General features: G+C 40.0%; 1 protein-coding gene across 15 annotated transcripts in view; it reads left to right on the top strand.

Moving 5' to 3' along the window:
* The first annotated feature begins 793 nt into the window (after positions 1 to 793).
* LOC131677680 (C-terminal-binding protein) overlaps positions 794 to 23819 on the top strand; it is a 215963-nt gene continuing 192937 nt past the window's right edge. For 3 of the 15 annotated variants that reach the window (XR_009303412.1, XR_009303413.1, XM_058957636.1), the window contains exon 1: positions 795 to 1537. The gene's annotated coding sequence lies outside the window, so the exon portion shown is untranslated. Of the gene's footprint in view, positions 1538 to 23819 lie in introns of all 15 variants that reach the window. The other 12 variants (XR_009303414.1, XM_058957626.1, XM_058957638.1 and 9 more) reach the window with 10 other exon arrangements.

The raw sequence follows: 23819 nt of genomic DNA on the forward strand, positions 1-23819 counted from the left end.
ACCCAACGGTCGGATTTGCCCCACCTTACCCTACTTCACGACTGAAAATAAGCAATAATCCATATTCATCAAAAATTTTCAAGCAATATCATCAAATTTAAATTAGACTACGATAGAAAAATGTGGTTGCAAGCAAAAAGTTGAAAATTTGGATTTTGTTTACCTTTTTATCTCCTTACGATCTTTTAGTCATTTTCAGGTCATGCAAGTAGCATCAACAAACTTTCATAAATGACAGACATGAAATTTTTTTTCGGGGTCACCATTCATATTTTTTAATATTAGAGGTTATATACATACGGAAAACAAACAGTTTGACGCAAAATTTGATAAAAAATAATTTCGCCTGTGGTTGCCATTTTCGGAGCCTTGACCATTTGTGTGCATATGTATTTCATGTGTATGGAATACTTAAAATATGGGTTTGAATTTTTAGCAGTGGCTGTAGTATAGTATTATAATCTCTTTTGAAATTTCCTGCCAATTTCATTTCGTTAAATATTTTTTTACATATTTTGTATACGCATTACCGTCACCTATTTTCCCACCCATCTTGCTGGCGGCCATTATACGTCAAACAAACAACGCACCGTTCGTCACGCAATGCTACCAACCGTGCAAAAGCGATCGAAAAAAAAGCTTCGCCGTCGTGTTTCTTGACCGCATCAAACAAAATACCGATCGAGCACGGGAGGAGTGAGCGAGACGGCACCCGACCCGTTGCCACTGGCGAGCACAGCACATCCGAGTCGCTGGAAGAGGACGCGTCCATTTTTCTCGTTCGTACGCCGCTTTTTGCCGGGAGAGCAGCAGCAGCAGAGCTTAATGTCGTGAATTTTTGGAGTGTGTTCGGTCTAGCTGGTCAATCTTCACGATCGCGAAACGGATTTTCTGCGGGTTTTTGCGCCGGTTCCGGGTCCAAAGTAGTGTCAAAGTGTAGCGCGTTTCGGGCCGCGGGTGAATTTCCTATTTTCCGACCGCGGGAGCAGTTATTTCGTGTAGAAAATTGAAGGTGAAATTTGCTTCGCATCCGCCGCCGCCGCCACATAAATAATTGTTGCCAGAACGGCCCAAAACCGAATCGCTTTGGGTTGGATTGCTTCATCGCGCTACTGCTGGTGGTGCTGGTACTCCGCGCTTCAGTTGCTGGTACCTATATGCTGTAGCTTTTGGATTATATTCTTACACGGGAAAGGTGTCCGGTGTATTTTTCCGAGAGGGGGTGACAAGGCTAGATTTTGTGTTACAATCTTCGGAAGGTGACTGTGGCCAGTGTACCTTCGAATATTGTTATTTTAGCGAATTGAAAGTGTTTTGATTATTATTTTGAGTTCTTCGTCTATTTTTATATTCAGATATACAGTGACACTAGAAACTAGTGACGAATAGTGAAGGTTGGCATTTTTGGACATACAATATACCGTGAGATTGACAGCTCTCACACAGTACGAACAAAAATAAAGCGACGCAATCGAAACGTGCTCTCTTGGATAATACCGTGGACAGGAGTTTTCGGTTCAGCTTCTCTCAGTTAAAGGTAAGCTTGATATGTTGCGATGAAACTGGAGAATTAAAAAAATGGAATGAAAGGGACGCGCAGAGCCTTTTTCGAATTGGACATCGAGCAATGAAGTTTGTGCAAATTGTGGTCAATTATAATATTGTGCGTACTCTGCAAGGGTTTCTTGATGAGCCATCAAATGAATCACCATAGGAAAATTTTAAAAAGCTTTCTGATGTGTAAACAAGATCATTTAAACAGTCACAGGGTGCTCAAGTAGGTTGATTTGTCATTTGTAATTGAATGTTTTATTGGTTACGAAAATCTCAGTACAGGACTGTATATCAGGTCACGGATATACATGAAATTGTGAGAAAATTTAATAATTTTTAAAGCAGCACTATAATTTCTACTTCTAAAAACTGATGTCTTTGTATCATGCTTACCGACCATTTGGTCAAGCTTGGGTTCTTTATATCATTCAAGCGAGAGGCGGTAGGGTAAATCCGATATTTTGCCAATCTTCTTAATTCCAATTATTTTCTTGTCCTGATACTAGGTGTAAACCAACATAATATCGTATTCAATAAAATTACAATTCCTTGGTTTGATATAAGGCTAACATGCTATCATAACAAATAAATATACAAATACAAAAAATACAAATACAATTGGTAGAAAGGAAGCAAATTTTTCGAAGGTTCTGAAATTTGTGCATTTGTGACTTGAGACGACTAGTAAATGATTGTCATCTTGATGCAGACCCGGGTTTATGACATTCTGCTATCGGAATTATTTCAAAGCAAAAAACTATTACAGTGATCGGAGTTACCTTGCCTTTCTACTGAAAATAATGACCTGTTTTTTTTTGGTTTGGGGACAAAGTAATTGGTCTAGATTTGTATATTTGCAGGTCATCAGCGCAAAGTTGATACGATACCTCAGATCTTATGGCAGACTGTTCGCATACAAGCTGAATAGAACAAATAGGCGCTCACATGATCCCTGAGGTGTACCGTCAGTAACTGGATAAGTACCTGACATTGCATTGATCAACTTCACGAATTGAGTTGTGCCAGAAATAAGTTATTTAGGCTACAGACCCTTCACGAAGTTCGTTCTGAGGTTTACAATGGTTAACGCAGTTGAATGCAAGTGAGAACCATCAAAGTGCATTCATCAAACTTGTAGATGTTATGAGTGACTTCAGCGAGGGCTGTGTCGTTTGCGTTATCCGGATTGATTCCCTGCACGGAGCGAGGGATTCGAGTTTTCTGTGCATTCAATTATCAGGGCTAGCAGAATCTTTTCAAATATTTTTAAGATGACAGGTAATACAGATTGGTCTGAAGCCTTTTGGTTACCTTGGGTTCGGTAGTTTGGGAATAGGAGTGACAATTCTTTTCTTACATTCAGCAGGAAAAGTATCGGTGTCTTTTGTGTCCGTGGAAGAGGCCACTGAGTACCACAAACGGTATCACTATTTTTATCTGTCAAAAGTCAATTGTAGACCGCTGGGAACTAACCAAAGTCTAGTGCATGTAAAAATATTTTCTTATGGGATAAAACTAATATAATGTTTAGTAATATTGTGAAATTTCAGGACAATGCAGTGAGAATCCAGGCACCATGCGGTGGAGCCTATTGGGGAAACAGAAGTTCATTGGAAACAACAAAACTGACTGGTGTGTATCGTAAATTTGTCTGGCGATGCAAGAAACGATTGCAAGATGAAAGCGGAATGGACACGTCTAGGATCGAAAAGGTTTTGTTTTGTACGGACAAAGTCGTTAATTGAAGCTGCGACCAACATAATACGTCGTAATCCGGACAGATCAATGAACCAAACTGCTAAGAACTATAATGTGTCCTGTAAGAAGATCCAAACTTCGCTGAAGAAAGACCTTGGTTTGTATCCCTACAAACTCCAACAACACCAGCTTTTTTCTGAGGCAACAAAAAAAGAAAATATGCAACATGCTAAAAAGTTGGTTTACAGATCATCCTGATGTCATTATCTCTTCGGATGAGAAATTATTCGATGTAAACTGCAAATTTAACCATCAAATGAATAGGGTACTCAGTGAAAATCTCGATTTCATTAATTTCAGCGATAAATTTGATTTGAAATGCAGCGGCTTCCAAAATCTCCTGTTTATCGGATTTCAAATGGCGTGAAAATCAATCAGTACGTGTGCCTGGAATTTTAACAGCAGAATGTTTGGCCATTGTAGCGGATATATAGATGTAATTAAGAAGAAGTAAAATTACCGAAAAAGAGCACGTACAAATTACTGTATTATTATAATAATAAAAGAGCTGAACGAAAATTGTAACAAGACTACTGCTGTACATGACTCTTTAAAGTTGATTCTATCTTTGATGAGTGAAGCAAGGTGAGATACCAAATGTGAAAACGGTACTTTTCGTAGTACAACGGTTGCCATGGATTTGAGTGTTAGATGAGAGTGTGCGAACGGAATATCAGTGAGAGAAACTCTAGGAGAGAGAGCGCGGGTATAACGGGAAGAACGGAAAAACGACTCACCCGTAAAAGTAGGCTTTGGAAATATTTTCGTCCCTTTCGGGAAATAATTCATTCGCCAACGGACGCGTTTAAAAAATCGTGTTAGCGGAAACAGACGTTCGTAAAAAATGGCGTCAAAAAGGAAGTCGGAAATCATGCCCTCAGAGCGGCACGACAATCATGTATCGAAAATAAGTTCTAAGACACCGAAATTTGCTTTACCCAAAATTCAGGACCCGCACATGTTTTATGCACTTGGACAAAGGAAATGTGGCCTTGTTCATCTCCGGATATGAACCCACTCGACTTTACAATCTGGAGTATTGTTGAGAGGATTACCAACGATAAACCAAAACGGAATAAGGGTGCTCTAATAACTGCAATTGAAAAAGCATGGAATAATATTCCAGAAAAAAGACCCCGCGAGTCAGCTGTGTCTGTGTCCCTGACAGCTCTCACTGTCAGAGTCGTCCCACTCGGTAGGCAGCGGTGGATAATCGTCAGTGTTCCCAGTCGTAACATCTCCCCTCTCAATTAGGTTTCAGATCAACCTAACATAACCTAATAAAGCGAGCCGGATGAACTTCATTTGACATTTCTGGGTGGTGTGTATACCAGGAAGTTAAGTAAGTTCGAAAATTGTCAAAAATGCAATAGAGGTGGTATGGATCGAACCACTGACGCGTGAACTGGATCAAAAGTACTGGGGAGAGACGTTTCTGACAGCAACCTACATTCAGAATCGGGCGATTTTAGTCACGGCATAGCAGGAGAGTGCGGTGGTGACTGCTACTGAAGCACAGTGCTGACAAACCTTGATGTAACTCACGATGTCGTTATCAAGGGATGGCCAGTACACGTAGCTTCGAGCAATGGCCTTCATCCGTTAGATACCGGGATGGTCATTGTGTAGTTGATCCAGACACCATTTCTGGCACTGCGACGGAATAATGAGCCTGTCCGCAAACAGAAGACACCCTCTTTCATTAGGCAGAGTGAAGTGTGGAACCGCTTTATCTCCGGTTTTCGTTTGAGGCAACCATTTTTGACGTATCCGTAGATTTGACGAGGTAGTGGATCAGCTTGGGTGCCTTACTTGACGTCTCTGAAACTTGGGGGCAGAACATCAGTTGTATCAGTTGCTACCGACCTTATATCCGCTTGAAGAGAGACGCTGCAGTGTCGACCTTCTCAGTAGGCACTTACGATTTCGAAGTCGCAGAGCAGCAACGTTAAAGCAAACTGCTGAAATGGGTTGGCTGTGTATACCGGTATGCTTTTCTTGCAATCAAAGATACGCGCCAGTGGAGCGTGGCCGAAATCGTCAACCAAATAACATTTAGCTGAACTTAGTCAAAGCGAAAATGATGGACAGACACTCACGATTTGATAGAATGTAGTTATACTTGGCCTTGGTGGGCGCTGTCGAAGCGTGTTGGACTACTTTAAGGCTACCGCCGGGAAACCGATGAGAGATAGCGTCACACAGTCCAATAGAAGAAATATCGATTATTTCAAGCCTAGGATCGTAATGTGTGCAGAACATCTGACAAACCTGCTGACACTGTTGGGTACTTTTAGATTTGGAATCTGCCCTCCAGTAGATGGTCGAGCGGGTACCGCAATGGTCGCATGTTGCGCACGAACTTGCCATAAAAAAGTATCGCACCGAGAAAGGACGCCAGAAACATCTCTGGAAGCTGGTAGCTCAGTAATTGCCTTGATTTTTACTGTATCCGACCGCAGTCCACGGCTATTGATGATGTGACTCACATAGGGAAAGTGGTCTTTGCGGAAAGAGCATTTTTCAGCACGAATGGTGAATTCAAATTCTTGGATGCGCTGCAGCACTGCCTTGAGATTGCAATCGTGTTTTGTCGGTTTCGCGACCGACTGCGACGTCGTCCAAGTAGTCGCAAGTTCCTTTCAGGCCGACCAACATCGTGTCGATGAGCCACTGGAAAAAGAATCCGAAAGATCTATATGGCTGAACACTTTACAGCTAGGCAGCTTGGCAAAACTGATAAGGCTGCAGGGTCGAGTTGGGGTCTGTTGAAAAATTTCCGAAAATTGTAATAGCACCACTTGCTTTGTGGACAACCATGATTGGCGCTGCCCACCCTGAAAAGTCGATTGTAATGATGATTTTCACAGACCGCAAGCCAAAGCTGTCCAAAAGATCAGATCCAAGGAACAGTAATGGCCGCTTGGGGATACGGATCAGTCGGCTGTCGACTGTAATGATGATTTTCATGGACCGCAAGCCAAAGCTGTCCACAATATCAGATCCAAGGAACAGTAATGGCCGCTTGGGGATACGGATCAGTCGATGGTGACGCCACAACAAAACTCGCCTATAAGCTGCAGTGGGTTACCAAAAACTGTCGTGACCTTCACTGTTGTTGGTGCTGGGCTTCCTACTTGGCTGCAAAACTGCTTCATAGCGCTATCATGTTTGAGATTAAGCAGTCGCTGATTTTCCTCCGAAAGCTGGTCCACCATAACGCCCTTGCGCTTCTCAATTCTGAAGAGAAGTCGTGTGCGAATTTACACATCACTCTTATTTCAAGCCACACATATTCAGATGATATTTGAACTGATCCTCCGTCAGTATCCCGAGGTCAAAGCTCACGCACAGCTCACTCCGCGAGCATGAACCTCGTGGTCCTATGTCGGGGTGTTGGCCACTTGCAGACACCATCTACTTACAATGCTACTTCTTGCTGAAAATGGTTTTCAGTTTACTAGCCGTCTCAGCTAATTTCAATTGTTCAGGCCCTTGTGGCTATATATAGCTTATATTGCAATTTATGTCATATCTTCGTCACTGCTATTGCTATGTCTTTAACCTTTGGCTAGGTTCAAGTTCGCGGCTCAAAAAGAAGCTGTCGATGTTACCTGATAGCAAATCGAGTACTTTTCGGTGACATGGGACACCTACACTTGCACAGCGCACTCCGGACCACTTCTAACTAGGGCACAGTAAAGATGCCTCTGTGCGAGTTCGGGCATAGCGAAGTTGGTAACTAGATTGCCTTGTACGTAGCTCACCCGGGTTCGATTTTCAATCCCGAACATAGGATTAGAGATTTTTCTAACCCGAAAAAGAGACTAATGATCCTAAGGTAAAAACCTCTATAACCGAAACAAAAAAATGACATCTGTGCGCAGAAGTTGTTGAAGTTAGCCATGTTCCGTTTTAAGAATCCTATCATTCCATAAGCCTTGGCGATTGTAAGATCGGAGAAAACTAAACTTACTATCAAAGAGTACTCCCAGATCACGGAAAGAATCGACTCTTTCTATGACTCGTCCTTGTAGGCGATATGCGCAGCGGTATAGAGCTTGCGAGCGTCCGCTACTTATCATCTTGCATCATCTTACTGTTAACTTCCATGCTGTTAAGCATGTACCACTCTTGAAGCATACACAGGTCTTCTTGAAGCGCTTACATGCCGTGGCGAGCATCAGTTTTTTCAGACTTCATACGACTTTAGCGATCATTAATAAACATGATAAAAATAAGAGGGCCTAGATGACTGCCTTGTGGAGCCCCGGTGGGGATATTGATGATGCTTAACCGAACATTATTTATCCTAACAAACGCGAACCGATCAGAGAGATACGACCGCATCCATTTATTCAGCCCAGCAGGGAATACTTGCTGATGTAGTTTCCGGATTGCGATGTCGTGAGGTACCTTGTCGAAACCCTTTGAAAACGTTTATGTTAATTGAGTCTTTTTGTGGAAATTTAAAATAGAATTGTTACTCGCATCAAATCGCTTTCATACCAAAGAATAACTTTTTCAGTGAGGGCTTTTACTACAATAGAACAGCAACAAAAACTAATTTCGACTTCATTGATTCTCATCAGCTTAATTAGATCTCCTTCTCTCCCGGGACATCACGCAGACCTAATGGTTTTCTCAGAAACACATTTCACTAAGTTAGTGCCGGATTCTGATGAGACGAAATCGAAACGCAAATTTCTTAACCATCGAAGCAAAAATTATATTTATCCATCCCAGATACGGAATAAACAAATCAGTTCGGTAACAAAATTGTTGTACTTAGTAGAATTGTGGAAGGTTTGTTGTTCAAAAACACAACAAAATTATACTGTGCTTAGTAATTAAAACTTAGTGCGTTTTGTCAATTTTTTTTTTTGCATCCTACGGTCAAGGTTGAAATTGGTGACCTAGCACAATTGCTTGATATATTTCGGAAATAAATCTTCCGGCGTTCATCCTCTGTTTATGGATTTCAAGGTAACGCAGGATTCTATGAAACGAGGGGAACTATGGAAATTAATGCTAGAATCAAGACTCCGACAATTTGAATAAGGATGGATCAAAATAAAAGAGATTAACTACTAGAGGTCTCATGCCGCTGTTAACACTGATGGTTTATTATCTCGCTGTTACATATGCTAGGACCTTTAGTTTGACACATATTGCCTCGGGTACAAACATGTCAAAGTAATGGGATGCAATATGCTTGAGCGAGACCCCATGTTTCAGTCCGTGAATACATGGGGACAGTAGCACTTTGCTCTCTCTAGTAGTTATAATCTCTTTTATCAATATGAACACAAATTTAATTTACGCGAATTATTCGCAAATTTTCTCATCATTTTATGCCGAAAATTCGTGCACATACGACCGCCAAGGGTTAATCGCCTAAAACTTCATATAACAGCTTAGGCAGAAGGCGGCTAATTGTCTTGGGATGTCTACAATCGTAAAACTTTTTTCGCACTGCTCCGGTCCAGCACAGCCTATACCTGCTCATCACTCGGGGTCAGTTTTCAGCGCATCGAGCGTCCCTCCTGCTTCAGCTGTCGTGCGGTTGTTTTTCTCCATTTCGATTAGTTCCATTTTAATGAAACTTTTTTTTGTTGCTCTACTGCTGCAGCCGATCGGTTCTCTCTTCATTGTACCACCTCGGGACGACCGGACTCACCGAGAGACAATAACGAAGAAAACGACGACGACGACGACGGCGCGATCCCAATCCCAATGAGTCGAACCCGTCGTGCGTTATACCTCCGACCAACCGGCTTTCCCTTGGCCCTTGATGTGTTTTGTATGATGATGCTCTGTTATTGTGTTATAAATTGCTCTCCCGCTTACTCATCAGCGTTTTTTTTCATATTTTATAGGTTCTTTTTTCGTTGGTCTACTGCATGTGTATCTTGTTCCGTTCCCTCGCACCACCTTCATGTCACACACGCAGCGGTGTTTTGGGGATGTTGAAAAAATGCGTTCTTCATTGATTTTATTGCACTTATTGCCGGATCGTCTACGTTACATAGCAAATCTGTCAGTTGGGCGAACTGGATCAAATTTTCGTACATTCGCATTGATAGAACGTCATCTTTGAACGAACTCCCGCACCAGGCCGCATCAATTCGCACTATTTTGCGCTGTGCTGTCGAATTTCTTCTACAGACCGTTTTGCGCGCACTCCCGTCCGTCCGTTGGCTGGCGGTTCATAACTGCAAAGGCGCGGATTCCGTGCCGTGGGTTTGTGTTGCCGTGCGGGTCGTGACTTTTAGCCGCGCAGTTACTTCTTCGTCTGGCCTCTTTTACTGCTTCCTTTGTGTGTCTTAAGCATTTTAGCGTGTTGGCAACGTTGCCAGATATGTAGTAGGGTCGATCATCAGAAAGTTTGTTTACGAATCAATCTGACATGTTTAAATCGTGTGGCGTGTTGTTTTGTTTCTAAGCAGTGTAAACTGATTTGATTCTAGTGGGTCAGTGTTTGAGCCCCGATCAGGAAAGAGTGTCAAAAGCGTCGAAAATTGCTCTGGTGCACCCTTTATTGCCATGTACGCGAAATTGACTTGATCTGCACACAGTAGATCAAAATCAAATAACTGCAAGGGACGAACCCCAGTTGTTATTCGCTTCTTCGTGAAATGAACCATTGAAGTTTTGTTTGGGTTAACTAATAAGTTAACTTGTGGACACAACTGTTCAACAGCTCTTAATGTTTGTTGCATTAAGTCAAAGATTGCTCCGATGCAGACTCCAGCAATTATTATTTGGTGATTATCGGCAAATCCAAGCTCATTTAGTTTCTTCAACAAGCCGTCGGCAACCAGGACCGGATAACATAACATAACAAAGGTGAAAGAACGCCACCCCGAGTACAACTGCAAATATTCAACTTCCGTGTCTCTGCCTGTCTCAGTGATTAACAAAGAATGCGGTTACTAAGCATTGCGTTTATCCAACTCGAGATACACGTAGATACCCCATGACCTCGCGTCGCTTCCAGAATAGACTTGATGGACACATTATCAAAAGCTTCTTCAATATCTAGGAATACACCCAAGCTAGATTGCTTGAGCGAGAAGGCCTTTCCAGTGTTGTAAACAACATCGCGAAGCAGAGTGATCGTGGACTTCCCACACCGACATACATGTTGCATTTTGTGCAGTGGATATTCAACTAAACTAACGTCCCTCATGTGATTGTCGATTATTCGTTCCAAAATTTTGAAAAAAGAACTTTAGCTAACAGGCCTAAATCTTTTTGCTTCTTCATAGCTTGAGCGCCCCCCTTTGGGAACAAATCCAACAGTTATTTTCTTGCCATGCTTTCAGGGTATACCTGGTAGAAAGGCTGGAAAGCTTTATCTTTTTCACGACATGTTTGAAAATATCAAATCTCTTTTGCAGTAGCACCGGAAAGATTCCATCTTTTCCAGGCGATTTGTATGGAGCGAAGCTGCCAACTGCCCATTTGACTGATTCAGTGGTAGCCAATGTGCGTACTGACGCCCACGAGTTTGAATCACCAGAATGAGTGATGAACATTGTTCAGCTCCGGATCGATACAAGCTGGAAAGTGTGCTTTGAAGAGACAATTAATTTGAATTTGGAGATAATTTGTTCGCCTCGTTCAGACTACAGACATTAGTGCATAGGTTTTGCCAGCCAGCCCGCTCTGCAGATCTAAGACGTTTCTTATGTGCACTACGAGCTGACCTGGAAGCTCTGGAGTCGTCACGCTGATGCCGGTTGGTTCCAAGCTCTTCTCATACCCTTCTTCATTCTTTCAAGCTCAGACCTCCGCCAAGGGGCTTCTCTAATCGATTGACAAGTACGAAGCGGACAAGCTTCTTCGTAGGATGCTACTATGAATGAGTTTGTCGTATCCACGACGTCATCTAAGTCATATAGTTGACTAATTGTTGGAAAATATCTATGAAATTTAGTCGCCAAATTTTCCAAAAAGTGGTCCTGGTTTGTATATTTAGGATTACTATACGTTACCACCTTCAGGGATCAAAAAATATGTATTTATGATCCGATAGAGAGAACCCACCACATGCGAAATTCTTGCAGAGCAATGCGTTATGACTAACATCTCCTCTCTCCCAGAACTCGCAAAAGTTGGTTGGTTTCCCACATTAAGAATATGGAGATTTGTACTAATTATGTACTCCATCAATTCAGAGCCTCTCAGATTGATGTCTGAGCTGCCCCAAAATATGTGATGAGCATTTGCATCACTGTTCATAATGAGCGGATGCCCCTAAGAAGTGAACTTACAAACGCTCGCGTTTGCGCGATCATAAATCGGTTTTGTCCGGAAGCGCCTATCCTCGGCCCTAGCAACATAAGCCTAATGTCTTCATATGGACCAAACAAAAAATGACGCTCATTCAATAAACAACACGTTCCATAGCGACAAAAAATCGAATTCGTACACGCGAACTCACATACACGCGACAAACACGGTAACATACAAATGCTTGAGCCCTTCGCGATTATCCACGTAATGTACATCCGCGATCTCGAAAGCATTATGCCGCTAATATGGTGAACGTCTCAGCACTTATCGACATTCAAACGCGGTCGCAGGCGTGAACATACAAACTCCCGCCATCATGAATCGGTCACTTCCGGAAGTCTCTGTCAAGGTCCACGACTTCAATTGAGGCAATTAAAAAAAGAAAGCGTATCCACTAGTCAACACTTTCCCTGACGACATGACCGGGAACTCTAGTAATATGGGGTAACTCACTCCCTGCCAGAAACTGAACCGTACACCGAAAACTAAACATCAAAATGACGGTCCGCATGGCTATCCACGCGAATATGTAAATAACCACACGCATTCGAATTTATACACGCGAAGTGACGTGCACGCGAGCACATGCGACAAACACGTTCACATACGAACGCTTAAGCCTTTCGCGAACATCCACACAAACCTACACCCGCGATCGCGCAAATTGGATAATATATATTTTGGATATTTTTCCTTGTAAACGATGGGGTCAAGAAACATGAAAAGCCTTTTTTCATAAAGATAGGTGCTTTCTTCGCAGTGCTAGAAGCTACTCAATTTTTACCTTCCAATGCTCAATACAATTATCCCAGAATATTTACAATAGTCCAATTGCGTGGAAAACGTAGCCAAAACAGTCTAAATTGATAAGTTTTATCAGTTTTCAATAATATTGCAACGTAACAAAGATATATGAAAAATTCATTTTTCGTCGTTAACGTAAACTGTTCCTGGCAGCACTGCTTCATCGGAATCCAATCAGGGTACTTGCAATAACTTTAGTTCTAGAGCTGATCCTTGTAACCGTATAAACTCAAATGAAAGCCAATAGTCACATTTATCAACCTTACTTGTTATAGTTATAGCTGTTGAAAAACGTTGTTGTCCACAAACAACATGGGCATGAATGGGTTAAAACAACGCTCATATCCACAACGCCGAAAATTAAAAATCAAATTAGCGACCCACTTGCGATCATCCAATATCGAATATACGAAAGGACAAAGTTATGAAATAGAATTTATACTCGCAAAGTTACATACACGTTAGCACACGCGATCGAACACCTTAACGTACAAACACTCGAGCCCTTCGTGATGATACACGCGATCGCGAATTCCATGCGCCCGCACATATCTGAGCCCAATCAATGAATATCACACAGAATCGCTGCAATCGATCTGAAGCAGTGGTTTAGTTGGTGACATTTCGCGTCTCGCCTGCAATTGTAGGGAGTGATTCTGACGTGGAGCCTTGCAAAGACCCTCCAGTAGGACAACTCTCGAAAAAATACTGCGATAAGATATCCGATTACATATTCGTTCTCAGCAACCTCGAAAACCACCATTTGGAAAGTGTCAAGATAATTTACAGAGTAGAGTAGAATGGGGCCAAATAGCTAGGGGGTACAATAAGTATAGGGCAGTATGTTATTGCAGATGTCGCTTATGTTTCGTGAATTGAACATACGATAGAGAACATCGTTGACGACTGTCATTTCGGCTGTTACTGTAGATCAGCTGTATTAGTTACGGCATAGTTTATGTTTTCTCGCGTTCTTCTGCGAAACGCATTATCTTTTGTTCTCAGTAAAGTACATTTAATCAATGTAAAAAATTAAAGGGTTGTGTACAGGACACGACCACGGTGACATTAAAAATGTAGCTTTTTTCAAGAGCGTGCAAATGAATTTTATCTATCACACATATCGACTCACGTTCTTGTTCACTCGTCTGTTTTCATATGTTACAATTTGCTCTATACCCTCCCCATCAAAACATAATTTATTGAAGATCTTTTAACGGTAATCTATTAATTAATCAAGTATCTCACTAGGCAATTGGAATTATTTGGCTGATCCATCTAGTAAAAATAGGCTGGTCTGTCCAGAAAATATATTCAAAAGAAAAGTTCCATATTGAGAGCTGTGATGAGGAAGCCCACGCCCGCCAACGGAAATATACAGATTCTCCATGAAATATGAAATTTCATTTTCCATTTAAATTTTCAATAATGTACTAATGAACTTATGTAAACAATCTTAAGTTTAAGTATTTCTTGATCGATTAGTGGTGGAAAAATGAAATTATTTGATAAATTACATTGTTATGCAACGTTCGCACTACCAGTCAAAACGGGTTTTTATGCTATCTTGGTGGCATTTTTCTTGTTGCTAATTATTAAAACGTGTTATAACTCTGTAGTGTAAACATTGTATTATTAAAACAATTCTGCAGCATTTTATGTTATATAGGTGTTTTATGTGGTAATAGGACTGACATAATTATATCTTCAGTACAGCGGTGTTTCATAATTTAAAACAGATTTATTTTAAAATTTAAATTTGTATACCCAACCGTTCTATTTGTTGTATACTTTAATACTACGTTCACACTATGAGTTAAAACGTGTTTTAACGCTATCTTGATGACATATTTCTTGTTGCTAATTATTATAACGTGTTTAACTCTGTAGTGTGAACATAGTATAAAACGCATTTAGAACTGTGTTTTAAATACATAGGGTAGGACAGATATTCCGGTGTGAAAAGAAAACAATCGATCAATCGAAAAAAAACATCAATCATCATCAACATCAAAAAAAACGGCAATCGAAAAAAACATGATCGAAAAAGAAAGAAAGAAAAGGAATCCAAAAAATACTCCGAAATAAATATCATCGTCGCACAGCTAAGCAACCACGTTAGCCGGAATGCACAACTTCAATTCCACACTCTGGTGACGACGAGGACACCGAAGATGTTATTCGCAAGTATAAAGCTGCTTCTGAAAAAACATGTTTTTTAACATTTCCTTCCGCGGTTTCATGGTTTTTCACACTTTTGTCACTTTCTCATTTTGTTACCTGAATGACGCATGTATTACGTTGTTTTATTTAACTTCGAATATAGTGACCTATCGTACCCCCAGATTTTAAAAACATCGGAAAAAAGTTCACCTTCTTGGATTTAGCTAGAATAAAATTTAGCCAGGCATAAAATCATTATTGCCAAAACGTTACAGATGTATAACGTTTCCAACGAGTGTTTGTTTGTTAAAATCAGTGCAACATTACCGTCGCACGAGCTCGCCAAAAAACTGACCTACTTGACTGCACTTTACACAATATATCAATAATTCTAGAGCGTTTTTTCATTACATCATATCTAACAGAAACGCCAAACGGAGAAAATCGCGTGCAAAAATTTTCTTGCAACTTTCAAATTTATTTAACAATTAAAGCACACAGAAGGCTATTAATTCTACTATCACCTCTGCATTTACTCATTGCAGGATCGTATAAGCATATTACATGTTTTTCGCGAAGATAATAGGGAGATAATTGATAACTATTATTTTATTACATTTTGCCGATCACTTTTGCTATTATGCTCTTTTACATATGTGGTCTTGGCAACACCGTTTGTAGATGACACATTTTACTGTGACGTTTAGAGAGACGGGCTTGTAGTTGTGATATATTTCATGTGCTGTATTGCAACCGAGAGTGTAGATATGAGGTTTGGCATTGGAAAAACATACTAACTACAGTCGACTTGGAGAAACATCACAGCGCAAAACATTACATCTACAAAATATTAGCAAAGCTTTAGTATACTATATGTGACATTTTGACTTAAGATTAAACTAACATAAAAATAGTTATCGTTTTTCTCTATTATTTGTGGACGATAAAGAGTCAATGCTTAACTTTTATTTGGCATAATAAACTCAGTTTGTTTACATTTGTTAGATATTACGTTTTGAATAAACGGTATAGAATTGATCTATTATAGTCTTGTGCAAGAGTGGTACTAACTAATGTAACTGAAGCGACAGACCACAACAAATTTTTGCACTCTGTACATAATCTCAACAGTAGGGAAAGCGTAGGTTTCGAATACATAACCTCAAATATCTCACAATCCAGGCGGTATGAACCAACTCTGATACTGGATTCGGTTTCCACGCAGCAAATTACTTCTGAAATGACCCTTAGCTTTCCAACAACTGACATAGCCCCAATATTTGTATACCTCTGTTATCAGTTTTTTTTTGTTATAGAAGGGATAGATACTATAAATCTTTGTCTTTTTGGGTTTTCACAAAAAGAATAAATGATAATTTTTCATGTTGTACGTGTTTTTAAAATGTAATACTTTTTTAAAAGCCAGTGTTTCATGTATCGATTTTTTAATAGAAAAATATATTTCTAAATCAAGAAATTCAAATTTTGAAGATTTAAGCAATTCAAACATTCCTATTTTTTGTAATTTAAGGATTTGAGTTTTGACGTCGTCCCATCAGTATCAATGGCTTCACAAATTTTAAAGAGTTCAAATGTTCAGTATTCCTCAAACAACAAATGCACGATAATATACCGGGATTACAAAAAGTTTTTTGTAATTTTATTGAGCACGACAACCTTTTAGTACAGACTTTGAATCAGGCCAAGGAAGTTGTATATAGTACAAGAACCCTGGAACAAACGAGTTACAAATGTCCGAAATGACAAGCAGTCTGAGATAATTTATTTAGAAATTGATGAATTAGCTTGATAATCCAACACCTTCAAACTGTAACATTCAGTACAGAGACGCCAATATGGCAACACTGACCGCATCACCACGATTCAACATTCGATTGTCGTTCTTTCACCCGACCGGGCGTCCTCCGCAGCGCGCCAGCCAGAGTACTTCCACCCGCAACCCCGTGAACCCTTGCTGTGGCCGGTGTCCGTTCCGTGAAGAGGGCCAGTCATCGGTACACCGGTTTCCCATTTTCCTCATTGCTCCTTTTGCTCTTCTGTTTCTTATGTCTCTGTTGAGCCACTATATCCATCGAAATCCATCCTGCTCTTCGACACCACCACCGCACCGGTCCCCCCTCGGTCTGGTTGAATGCGTGCGCGTGTGTTTCAGAATAGCCACCGCGAAAGGCATTCTCGATATACTGAGATTTTCAACCGACTTGCTTCGATTTTTCCCGTTACCGCCATACTTCAAGTCACTTCGGTGCCCCCCATATCCGCGATATGGTCCGCCGGTACTGGAGTTGAAGAACTGCGACTGCGATGCGACGATGGTCTGCTCTATCATGTCCCTTCCATCCATCTGTAACATTTGGCTCTTCCATTCCAATCGCTTCCTTCAGTCTCGAAATGGTTTTTTCCCTCGACCGCTCCCCTTCCTGTGCAGTGCGACAGAGCAGCCACAAACTAGTCAGTCCGTCAGTCAGTGGCTTTGGATCTTGGATCCCTCCCCCCACACTTGTACCTTCGCCACCGCTGCCATCGCCAACGAACGACCGAACGCGTCGAACAAAGCATTCGGTTTCGGAAGATGGGAGAATATTGTGTATGGACCTGACGTCGCGTCGCTGCGTTTCGTCGGTCGTGGTGCAACCAACCTCTTCACTAGGCATGGCGGCCTGGTCGGACGCGGGCATACTTCTTGGGGCTCCCACCATTATGGCGCGTAGATTTCTTCTTGTTCCCATTACCGCATCAAACTATAGCAGGCAGCGATGGGCACCGCCACCGGAGACCGGAGGAAGTTTGAAGAAGAAAAAATGCTGCTGCATGATTTTGTTTATTTCTTCGTTTTATTATTTTTGCGATCTCGGGCTCGGAGATAGAACGTGGTGGACAGAGAGATAGCGAGCGAGAGGGAGAGTGGATTGAAGAGGAAGAAGTGGCCATTCATTTAGGTGGAGTGCTTTTCGGAAAATTTAATCTTCTCTAAAACAGATTAATTGAAATTTCAATCTGCGTAATGATTCCATGTTGCTTTGGGTACGTGTTCGTGTTTACTGGAGTGTTAGAAGAGCTTGTTTACTATTGAACGCTGTTAACGAGCGTAAACGGTATAAATCTGGTGGATCGCGATGTGGTGTGTTCGATATGAGCCATGTATCGTTGGAAATGTTTTAAATAAAATAGAAGTCAGTGAATTAATTGATCTAGAAAAGGTCCGTGAACTTAAAAACCACTGCTTTTTTGTGGCAACAGCTCTGATTTAAATCCATGGCTAAATGTAGGTGGTCTGTTTGGGGAAACTAGCATTCTTGCCAAATTGTATGATCTTATATAACTAGTTGGTTTTCGATGCGTATAAAAATGCTCTAAGATTTGATGATGACGATGGTTGATACCTCATACCCCCACAAAGGTGTGAGTTGAACGATTTATCTAGAACATAATTAATATTTTAGCACATGCAAAAATCAGTTCATGAAAAAACGAACTGGCTCAGTTTGCAAACATAGATTTCCTGCCAAACAAGATAACCAGATACATTTTGAATATTCCGCAAACAACCAGGGTCCATCAAAAAATTCCCATTCCAGGAGAATATTTGATGGAATTAGGAACTAGCGTTTGAAAAGAATTCTCAAACTACTGAAAATGGCAGAAAGTTTCTAATAAAGAAGCCAATTTTTGTTCGGCGATATTCAATCAAAAACACTTTGGATGTTTTGTAACTCTTACAGTGATGTAACAAATGGATTGTTATACAGTGAATACCAAAGCTGCGAATTTTCAACAGGTTTGTTGATACTTGAAGAAGAAACAATTCTCAAATCATGCTTATACTATATTCAAACTGCAGGTGTTAGTTGCATCATCCATTCAAATAGCCCAACCGCTTAATAAATTTTCAATTTCATTGACCCTGTGAACTGTACAGGGCTACTAATCATGTTTTTCAAGCAAAACTTCTGAGCACACTTCACTTGTGAAGACACGTTTTTTATCAGCCCCTTGGTGTATTTCAGGCGAAAATGGAGATTTTGACAAATTCGGAATTCTTTTTAATAAACCAAATCTTGAAATATTCCTGGACATCGCCACACAACCCCTTCTATTATTTAGTACGAATTTCTCTTAAGAGCAAAATATTTTTTTTGCGCATATCGAATTTTTAAAATAAGGTAAATGTGCTCAACAAAGGTTTTACTCATTTTCGGCTTGGTTCGTCTTTTACGAGTCCATCAATCGGATTTTCATTTTAGGCTGACTTAATAATATGGGTCTTGACGAGTAACGGGTGTTCAATAAAAACGCTTTTAATCCACCTAACAGTGTGATGAGACATTTCTTATAACTCTTATCACTCTCTTCGAATATTATATCGTTTGAGAACATTTAGAACTTGATGCTTCGCGATGTTTTTGATAACACATACTACATGGGATAGTGGCAGGACTCAGAGAATCGCTCAAATCAGCATAGGACAACATCAGTGCTAGAAATCTCAAACCAAATCAATGGGAAAGCGAAAAAATGGCCCATAAAATAGACATACAAACGAATTATTGCTAATGCTCTGTTAATAAAATATCTAAATTCCTCAATCAATGCATTGTGGTGGGAAAACTGAATTTTCCTAAAGGGGTTATGTATATTGTACTGAGCCAAAAATATCGATTTTTTTTGAATCGATTTGAAGTTTATACTTTACTCAAACTTCAAACGCGACTGAGAACTAAGAAATCAACGCTTTTTTCTTGAAAAAAGCGATACTAGCAGTGACACCATTCAAAGAAAATCAACAGTGAATATTTCCAGACTTGGTTTTATTTCCTATTTAAGAACTATTGTGTTTTTTACATCCTAGATTGCATGATTCAGTGATCGAAACCCAAAACTTCATGAAGTATTTGAAATTATTAAATTAAAATTTGTGTTTGCTATTGAAATTGACAAAATGATAGTATCGACCCTTTGGCGATTGTTTACTTTTCCGGTCCCACCTATCAGCATTGAAGTATCGCCCTTACGTTAATTAAAATACCAATTTTACAATTGGTGGGGGTTTGGTGAAAATCGATCTTATTGTCCAAACGGCATAATTCCGAAACCGTAATTTTTGAAGTTTTAAAATTATGCAGAATTAATTTTTCAGAAAATAGTAACAGAGTTCGTGTCTTTAGCGAATTTGTTGAGACTTTATTGTAGTCATGAATATTAACCTGAGAAAATTCACCATAAATACTTCTTGGACGATATACCGTCAAAATTATATTATCAAATGATGCGCTGTTTAACGTTTCTAAAACTCATCGAAGATACTAAACCTCCGAAATTGGCGGTTTCAAAATGATGTTATCTTGACCTTAAATTACTGTTTTTGAACATTTGACCTATACATATAATTGGTCATACAACAAAAATCAAATGCTCATCAAAATCGATCAGGACCTGCTAGAGTCGAATGGAAATCGTCATTTTTCATAAATTTCTCTCTACATTCGGAAAGTGTTATCCTGAATATTACGTTTTCGTCTCAACTCGACGCATTCTTCAAAATAAAAACCTGTTTTAATCCACCTAGTGGTGCAAATGTGCTTTTCTCATTTGTCCAGACTACGATTTCATGACTGGTTATGTTCAATACAATGGTGGAAATGAATATTACATGTTCAGTACGATTTGCACATACATACAATGGATCGACAGTCACGATCTTGAGATACTATGTGATACTGAAACATCGCTTGAAACCAGCGGCGGATCATGGAGAAAGATCCGTGAGGTCCGGGTCCTGCCAAAAAATTTTCAACTTGTTAAGAAATTTTAAACTAGTTTTAATTTTAAAGTAGCAACCCTCACTGCATACTCCCTCCGGGCCGGTATGATCGACGATTTTTAGAGTGATTGCATAACCTTTCTATATGAGAAAGGCAAAAATGTACCAAAGTCCAAAAAAATCAATGTTTGTCAAACATTATTTTTTTCGAGTTTACATCAAATCTCAATGTTTCATGCATTTTAAAGTCGTTTGGCATCAAAAATACAAATTTGATTTTGAAAATTTTTCATTTCAGTTTATATGGGAATTTGCTGTGTGATTGCACTCTTCAACTCGTAACTCCGGAACCGGAAGTCCAATCAATAAAACATTCAACTGCAGCCGATGGGAAGGTTGTACCTTTCATTTGAGACTAACTTTGTGCAAATCGGTCCAGCCATCTCTGATTAACAGAGGTCACATTTTTTCCACATACACACACAGACATTTTCCGATCTCGACGAACTGAGTCGATTGGTATATGACACTCGGCCCTCCCGGTCGGGATTAGATTGACGAATTTTAGAGTGAATGAGAAAGTCAAAAACATTTTTAGCAAATGTTGAAAGTTGTGCATTTTTTTGGTGAGCTGTTCTATGTTTCATAGACATTAAATCAATTTCAACTTCGCTTTCTATTAAATAAAGACCCTTATTACAGTGCATCTCTACAAAAGCGAGCTCAATTTGAAAAGGAATCTGAGGATTACGATTGATTATAGAACTCTGGAATTTTCTATTGGAATGTTTTCAGGCAGGAATTTGATAATGATGCTAATAGACAACTATGAAATCAAGACCAAGATCAGTTACATATCAGGACCCCATTCCGACAATTTATCAAAAGTCCTCATGATGTTTACAACAACAGGTTATCAATATACGTATCAGATAATTGTTATTGTAATATTGAATTAAATCAGCAACAATAAATTTTCAACTTCAATCCAATATTTTTTTAGGTGTGGTGAGGGGGGGGGGGAGGAGTTGTATGGTGTTAAACCCCAAAACCTTCTCTTGGCTACGCCGTTGCTTGGAGTTATTTACTTCGCTTTTATTTTCCGATATGTTTCAGATCGATCCGATGGTTATAAGTTAGAAAAATTGCAGTCAGAAGGTTCGCACAAATGAACATTTTTGCACTGATAAGCTATCAAGTTCCTTCCAGACAACTTGGAAGTGTTCGGTGATTATTTCTAGCGGTTATAAATAGTAAAATGAAATACAAAATTCGTTTTATCGAAATAATGTTTAGCTTATTTCAATGGATTATTACTATATTGAACAATAAATAGGCGACAAAGAGTAATCAACAAACAATAAGCCATAACTTTTAAAGTATTCAAAATAGATATTTAAAGTCTTTAGTAAAGTTATTCGCAAAAGTAAGAGCTACAAATTTGCTGAAGACATCATTTCGATATAATCACTTCTAAGAAAATTTGTGAAAATATCTCACTCATAGGGGGATTAATCAGCAAAAGCACAATACCAAAAGAAAGGGCATATTACCTCCATTAAATCCTCCGAAGATACTATTGACCTAAAATAAGCCGTTTTGGCGTTAATAATAGATTACATGTTTTTGGTCATATTTCTGGCAATGGGAAATGATAAAAATCTTTCGTCCGCATTTAATGTTAAATATCTCTTTTGATAATAGTCCGATTTCAACAAGCTATAGGTTGTTCGGAAGGTATTCGTTAAAGCTTTCTAAAAACATATAAATTGTTAATCTATATTGTCAATTTCGGCAGATAATTTAAAAAACTGCAAAAAACGCCATTTTTACGCATTCAAACATTCATATCTTGAAAATTAAACATCAGAATCAAAAACAAATTAATAGCGTTCATACTGTTTTTTAGTTCTTTCATTTAAAATTGGTTTGGATAAGATCGGTTCAGCCATTGCTGAGAAACACGAATGAGAATTTGTCCGTTACATACACACACACAGACACACACACACAGACATTGTCCCAAATCGTCGAGCTGAGTCGATTGGTTTATAAGACTCGGCCCTCCGGGCCTCGGAAAAAATCTTGAAAGTTTGAGCGAATTCTATACATTTCTTTTATAAGAAATGTAAAAATGAGAATTTTTTCAGTCATGTAGTTAAAAAACAAAAACAAAATTCAATTCAATATTTTTCATTAAAAATGTAATATTAATTCTTAAAAAAAACGTCAATGACTATTGGAGAAGGGGCCCTGGTCAGCCGTACGACGCAACTTAGTGCTCTCGCATGAGCGCTGGACGGCACTGACGTCTATCTTCCGGATACAATGCCGGCTTCTGGTGGTCAACTGCTTCGTATTCTTGGGCCGCCAATTATTTTTGTACACTAGGGCACTGAGGGAGCCGAAAAATCCTTAATGGAACGGCACTGGGGCAAGTTGGTCGGGTTCCTTTCTTTCGGTACCTACGGTATCTTTTTCTGCTCATAATACTCCAGCGTCTTCTTGGTGTAATGGGAAGATGCCTTGTCCGGCCAGAAGACGTACTTCTTATCCACATGATGCTCCTTTAAAAGCGACAGAAGGCTTTTCTCAAGACACTCCTCCTGGTACACTTGTTGATTGATGGGCAAACCGCTCGGCTTGAACCACGGCTTTGAAATCTCTGTCCGGTATGGCGATGTACAGCATAACTTTTGTTTTCAAATTTATGCCTAAATTTATATTTTACTTCGGGGGGTGTGGCCGATTTGTCGCTGGAATAGTAGCTGTCATTTCTTGGAATGTGGGTCTTTGAGAGCGGAAAGTAACTTTCGTTGTCCAGCACGAACGACGTCCCACGGTAGTTCTTCGTCATCCACCGGCACTACGATTTCACGATCGCTATCTGCTCGTCCGTGTACTCGGGGGACTGAGTCTTCTTCCGACAGATGCTGTCCTCCATCTTGAGGGTTCGGTGAAACAAGGTATGGGAGCAGTGATATTTTTGGCCGGCGTCACGCAAACTCGTTCCGCCCTTGTTGTCGAACAGCTTTTTCAACGCATTCTTGTATTTTTGTTCATTATCTTCACCCGACGGCCGCTACCGGCCTTCCGCTCCACGCTCAGGGATGCCAGGATTCTGTAAACTCACGGGCACGTTTTCGTCTCGAAAGTGGTCTATTGTAAACGTTTTTCCACGATGACCACGCGTTTCGTAAAACCGTACAACACGCTCGCGGAGTGTTTGCACACGAGTGAAAAGTAACATGCCACCCATTTCTAGGGAGTCCAGAGAGCAACTCTCTTAGAGAGAAAAAAATTACGCTCTTTACTTTAATTACAGAAAGGTATTGAAATCGTTCTCATTTTTTATTGAACACCCGTTAGTGTGGCAGTGGACGATGCTTGACGCCATTTTAAAGTCCAATATGGCGAATTTCAGTTTGGCGAAACTCTATAACCCAAAATCATATTT

Source organism: Topomyia yanbarensis, chromosome 1, assembly GCF_030247195.1.
Source record: "Topomyia yanbarensis strain Yona2022 chromosome 1, ASM3024719v1, whole genome shotgun sequence".
Lineage (NCBI taxonomy): Eukaryota > Metazoa > Arthropoda > Insecta > Diptera > Culicidae > Topomyia > Topomyia yanbarensis.